Genomic DNA, 6,568 nt, shown 5'->3' on the forward strand with positions numbered 1-6,568 from the left:
TTTATTTTATTTTATTTTATTTTATTTTATTTTATTTTATTTTATTTTATTTTATTTTATTTTATTTTATTTTTAAACCACAGCTAGGGTGATTCCTGCCTCAGGACTTTTGCTGCGATCCCCTACTCCAGTATCTCCATCACATTTCTGCCTAGTTTGGGGTCTTCTTTTTTTTACTTTGTTTCTCAGACTAAATTCAGCCCCACCTCCTCCAACCCCACCCTGCAAATGTTTCCCTAATCTGATAATGTAAAACGCCTATAAGTGATGCTTTTCAAAAACACTTGTATCTGGAATTACCTTGCTCCTTTATTCTTGTCTTTATTGTACATTTATATACACATTCAACCAACTCTAAATTCTGTGAGCAAAGGGCGCATCTCTTTTAGAATCCCTCCTGTATCCTTGGTGCTGAGCAGAGCAGAGAGAATTTCATTTTAGAGTATATTTTATTTTTGCTTCACTGGCCCTTTCTTTAAGTCCAAGATAGAATAGGTCTATGCCTAATTCTTATTCTCTGAGCAGCTGTTGACTCATTCCAGAATTCTAAAATTATACTATAGAACTGCGTCTAACTTGTTTCTCCCCCTTTCGCTCTCAATTATTAGGAAAGAAACAAAACAACAATGTAAAAACATATAGTTGATAGATATGCTATTAAAATTTTTGGCATTACAGTTTACAAAGGTTTGGGGCATGAGCTAGGTTTTATGTGGTCAGAAGTCAGTCACGGCTGAGGTTATTATGGTGGCCGGGGTGGAAGATATTTCCAATGACTACATTAGTGACTTCCAACTTCTATCACAGGTGTGACACACATGCTGACCTGTTAGAATGTTTCAGCAAAACCAGAAATGAGGTCTTTCAAACAGTTCATTGCATACAAATATCCAGCCCATGGAGTCACAAAACATTGTGATCTCACCATTAGATCTAGGCCATTGTACTCTGAAGAGTGCTTCTGTCCTGGGGGCCAGGTGAGAGTCTCCAGAGATGAAAATGCAACTTCAAACCAGGGCTTCTTACAAAAAGGGTTTTGATAATCTCCATCCAAATTTGTGATTTGGACTTTAATACAAATTCTTACAGTCTAGGTGAGATTTTTCGAAGACATCTGTTTGTCTACATTTAGAGATACTATAATACCCCCAAATACTAACATTTTTTTTTATTATAAACTGCAGGAGTTTGGTGGATAAGGGAGCTTGCTGCATATAAGAGCATGGGTGAAATTCATAAGTATTTGATCATTTCCTGATGCCCACTGGATGTTCAGATAAAAGTCACTGATAAACATGAGGTCTATGCAAAGGTTTCTACCTGAGGCTCAGTAGGGGAGATACTCCCTCTTGGTCTGAAGGGAGCTGAAGAAGCTGATTTTGTTTTCTTTGAAAACAATGTCACGGGCTTTCTTGATGATCACTATTTAGGTTGCCTGCATCTGGCAAAGGCTGCACTCTGGAGCTTAGCCATGAGGATGGCCACCTCCTACTTTTATGGATACTCTTCCCTCTCCCAGGGGAGCAGTGTTGTGTGACACTTGTAGCTAGAGCCCTGCTGGCTCAGATTGGACCAAGTAAACAGTGTGTGCCCATGGAGATGGAAGGACACGGGGAATCATTTGCCATGCCTGAATTTTGGCTGATTAAAGAGCTAAAAAGAAATTCTAGGGTTCCTAATGGAGGAGTTAAGAGAGAAGACTGAAGAAGCTGAGAGGGTTTTCGGCCCCATGAAGAGAGCAACAATACCAATCAACCCGAGTTCCCAGGGTCTAAACCACCAGCCTGGGAGCACATAGGGAGGCACTTATGACTCCAGCTGTATATGTAGGGGAAGATGGCCTTGTCGACATAGGTGGGAAAGGAGAGTCTTGGTCCCATGAAGGCTGGATGCCCAGTGGGGGCAGAATTCGAGGGTGGGGAGGTGAAAGGGGAGGTAGTGGGGGCACATCCTCATAGAAGCAGGAGGAGGGGGGATGGGACGGGGTTTCCTGTGTGTGTGGGGGTGGGGGAATGGGATAAGGGGATAACATCTGAAATGTAAATAAAATATCCAATAAAAAATTTTTTTAAAAAAAGAAATTCTAAGTGTTTAAGCCAGCTTTCTTCTTTCACCTCTTAAGTGCAGAGTGTCACCTTGAAGACCTATCAACTCCATTTGAGATATGTATGCCTCCATTTGCTCTACAGGTCTGGAGACCAGAGCAAATAGTTATTCACATGCACTTTGGGGTAAGTCACACTTGGATTCAAATTCTGCCTCTATGATTTAAGCAAGAACTATTTGAAGCCTCCATAATGAAAGTTTTCTTTGTCTGTTGTTGTATGAAATAAACTTATGCACATCCAGTGATCTATACAAGTGAATGCCCAGTTGGAGTCTCGTATGCTAAGAGGTATAATAAGCCAGACCTGAGTCCCCTCACATCAATCAGTTGTATTGTCTATCCCCCAAGTCTTGCATTGGTAGTTCTGAAATGTGTGTGGCTGATATTATCCCATCTGCAGAAACATCAGAATCCTCACATCAGAATTCAAATCACCGAGAGAGCCAGTTGAGAAGCACTTCGTTGCATTTAGATATAGCATCTGTTATTAGGTTGAAAAATTCAAGTAGACCTTCACTAGGTCAGTTGTATTCTTAATCATCTCTCTAGCTTCCCAACTTCTCTGAAAAGAGGTGATACACAGTGGAGGGAAGGCAGAAGTGAATGGGTCTTAGGTGAGATCCTTGACTCATCTTGCAGACCAACATACAAGAACTGTGAGATTAGAATAAAGTCAACCTGCACACCAATGTCTGGCAGAGCCAGCTGGAGTGCTATGGACCATCTGGCACATGAGTCTCCCATGGTTTCAACACTCAAATATTAGGAGACGGAAGCTAGCTCCCCATATCCATTCTGTCTTAGCATCATGGGCCATTGAGTCAGATTCATCCAGATGTTGACAGCAGAACTCCCTGGAAATCTGATTGAACTGGAATCAGAAACAATAATACTCCAGATCACAAATGCTGCTTCTACCTTGTAGAGACTTCTTTCCTTTCAACAATTCTTTCAAATGAATCAATGATGTGAGTAATTAGCTAACTCTACTTAAGAAGTCAAATCCCTTTGCCTAGAAATGTGTACCTGTAGCAGAGAAGCAAATGATCTACGGGAACGTAATGCTGACTGAGAAGGAATAGTCCCTATGGCTGAACATTCTCCAAGGACACTTCATGAAAGGCAATGCATGAGAATCACTAAGAATAACACTGGACTCATGCAATTTAAACTAGGACAGATTTTTAGAAATAAGACAAACTACATGGATATAAGGAATGAAGTTTCTATAAAAAATTTATCTTGGGATTTACTTTTCACAAAAATCAAGCGGCATTCTTGTCTTAGAGAATGTTTTTCACTCTCTCAGGTATGGATACTGGGACAATGTTTTGAGTACAAATAGATAATTTGAGAATTTATCTCAGCAAGTATTAGAAAAGGACTAAGAATCAAGGCAGGAAAAAAAAAAGACAGACAATTCTGCATGTATTCATGATAAGTCCTAGCATGGGCATCCTAGGCTCAACTCTATTGAAGACTTGTTGGTGAGGGTTTAGAATAAGACTATTTAATATCCCAGCCATATAAACATTGCCAGTGAGGACTTAAATGTGCTTGCTTAATGTGAACTGAGATGCAGGTACAAAATATGCATGGGTGTCAAAGATTTAGTATTATAATTTAGACATGGTATCTGACAGAATTTCTTTGTTGATTACATGTTGGAGTGATAATGGTTTTGGATGATTGTGTTATATAAAATTTTACTAAAGTTAATCTCATTTGTTGATATTTTTTAATGCAAGTACCAGAAAATACAAAATTACATATGAAGCTCATGTATTTCTTCTATTGAACCATACTAACTACAGCATAACCTAGAACTTGTCTCAGGTGTGTGTGTGTGTGTGTGTGTGTGTGTGTGGTGTGTGTGTGTGTCTGCCTGTCTGAGTCCTTGTATAAGGACTTCACTGAGCTATACTCCCTCCGTGAGAATCTTAGGAAATCAACTCTTATGCCATCATTGGTTGGAGAGCTACTCTGGAGAAACTAACTCACCAGTATGTTGGGTTTTCTTTCATGAATAGAGAAAAACATTCAGCTGGGGGCCATAAAAGCTATCATTAGAAAGTTTCCATTCAGAGCCAAGAATAGGTGCTGAGGGAACATAGGCAGGGTGCCCAGAGATGCTCCCGCAGTTCCTCCTCTGCTTCCTCCATTCCTGTTTGGAACTTTCAGATCCTTCATCCACTCCTCTTATTAGCTGAGTCCACTGCCTTTGTGGAGAGAAGGGAACCTTATAAATCAGACATGTCTAGACTAAAGAAGAGTAGAAAACGGGCATGGGTTATTGCTCCAGTGAGCTTTTAAGAAGGGAGCAGATGCTATTTCTCTATGCAGTGAGTGGGTCACCACAAGAGGGACAGAATTAAACAAATGCAGCGAATGTCCATTTTAATCAACTCTCAGTCACCAAGATACTTGACATCAGAATTTGAAGCTCTGTTATATGGAGTTTCCCAGACTAAGATTGTCAGTAACTTACAGGATGCTCTAGCATCTCAAGTAGGCCACTTGAGACTAAACTCCGGTATCTGTTTTAAAATTTGAAAGTTGGCCCCATTTCATGGCAAAGGATTGTGACTACTGAAATGGAGAATATGGTCCTCTTAATCATATAATTAGCTCCATGAATGAGAAAAAGACAACAGTAAGTAACAACACAGTTTAGCTTTATAGAGAGCTAAGCACTGTGAACAGCATTTAAGGTCCATTATCTCATTGAATCTTCTAACTGAAACAATATGGTAAGGATTATTGCTCCAGAAGTGAACCATGAATATGGTAGAAAGACATTAAAAGTTAACAAATGGTATAGCTAGAACTGCAGTCAAGTCTATTGATTCATGAATCGCTATTTAAGGACACACTGAATGGCTGCCTTAGGCCAGAACTTACATACTTTTAACCATCAGGTTCCCTTGTGATCCTGATCTTTCTTGAATGGCTGGGATATATCTTAATAATGAGAATGGTAAGTGCTATGTGATATTCATCAAAGATAGCCACAGGAACAATTGAGGTCTCACGAGCTGTGAAGAACCACTGACATCTAGAATGGAGGAAGTGATGTTATGTGATTTCTAAACCTTGGTCTTAAGGAGATGAAGCATCTCCCTGGCTCATTGACTCCTTCAAGGTGAAATCTGCTAGCTACCATGTTGGAATACCTTCTAGATCATCAAGTTCTCTTTAACTGTACAAATTCAGAAATTGCTCCCAATAAGACTTCTACTCATAACTGAGGCCAGTCATCATCCAGGCAAGTAGGTAAGACTTTTTGGAAGACCCCAGCCTCTAACTGTTTGAGGCCCAGATCATATAGAATTTAAACTTCCTTTGCTTTAGAGTTCCTCAGCCTCAGCATATCAGCCAAAAAAAAAACCAAAAAACCAAAAAACAAAAAACCTGTTGACTTGAACTCAAAGATGTGGTGATGGGTTCTTTACAAATCGGTTGGTTATGGTGCAACAAATGTCTTTCTTCTTTTCTTTATTTTTTCCTTTCTCTCTCTCTCTCTCTCTCTCTCTCTCTCTCTCTCTCTCTCTCTCTCTTTCTTTCTTCTTCTCCTCCTCCTCCTCCTTCTTCTTCTCCTCTATCTCCTTCCCTCCCTTCATCCCTTCTTCCTCAAAACAGCCTTGTTACTCTTAGTCCTGTCTGGTCTTTTCCATCTTAGAAGTCTCCAGGCCTCACTGTTCCATGGCTCACAGCACCTTTCCCTGTATTTATTTCATTATTTTTCCTTGAATCTTTTCAAATGGCCTAGTTGAAATGTAGTTGTCATATAAATGAGTATTCTTAACATGGTATTTAATAATATCACATATGTATACAACTGTGAAACCATTACCACCATCAAGGCAATAAATAAAAAAATACATAAAGTATACATATTTTCTGAGTAGTTTCCCCAAACCACTATTTCTCCTCCCTCCCTCCCCTTCCCAGCAGCCCCTCTGCCTCCTCCCTCCCCTCTTCCCCTTCCCAGTAGCAATGACCCACCTTCCATCATAATGAATTTTCTAAAATTGTATGCAGTAGACACTCTTCAGAAGTCTGGTTTTAATCTGTACAACTATTGTGTTTCCTCCATGCTATTCTGTCCATCAACAATCTTCTCATTTTGTTACTGAGCAGTATTTTATGGTAATGGTACATCACAGTTTCTTTATCTCTTCCCCTGGTAACAGACAAATTTTCAACTCCTGTTTTTAAAGTATGATGAGCCCATCAGAGCACAATCCTGCTGTAAGTGTGGGAACAACTTCACTCTGGGTACAGGTTGTTTTCTGTATAAGGTGTGGGACTTGCTCATGCAAAGCCCATGTCTGTGTGTGCCTCACTTTTTATGTTGTTTTTATGATAAATTTATTCTTAATGTTGGTTAAACTTAATTCATCAATTCACCAATTGTCTTTGTTGTGAACTGTGTATCCAAAAAAAAAAAAAAAAAAAAAA

The 6,568-nt window shown here is 39.6% G+C and overlaps 1 protein-coding gene across 1 annotated transcript in view; it reads right to left on the reverse strand.

The window, feature by feature from the left end:
- Positions 1-6,568, reverse strand: part of Macrod2 (mono-ADP ribosylhydrolase 2) — a 1,849,434-nt gene that overhangs the window by 155,106 nt on the left and 1,687,760 nt on the right. The gene's annotated exons all lie outside the window — the stretch shown is intronic.

This window comes from Grammomys surdaster, unplaced genomic scaffold (genome assembly GCF_004785775.1).
Source record: "Grammomys surdaster isolate TR1022 unplaced genomic scaffold, NIH_TR_1.0 129, whole genome shotgun sequence".
NCBI lineage: Eukaryota > Metazoa > Chordata > Mammalia > Rodentia > Muridae > Grammomys > Grammomys surdaster.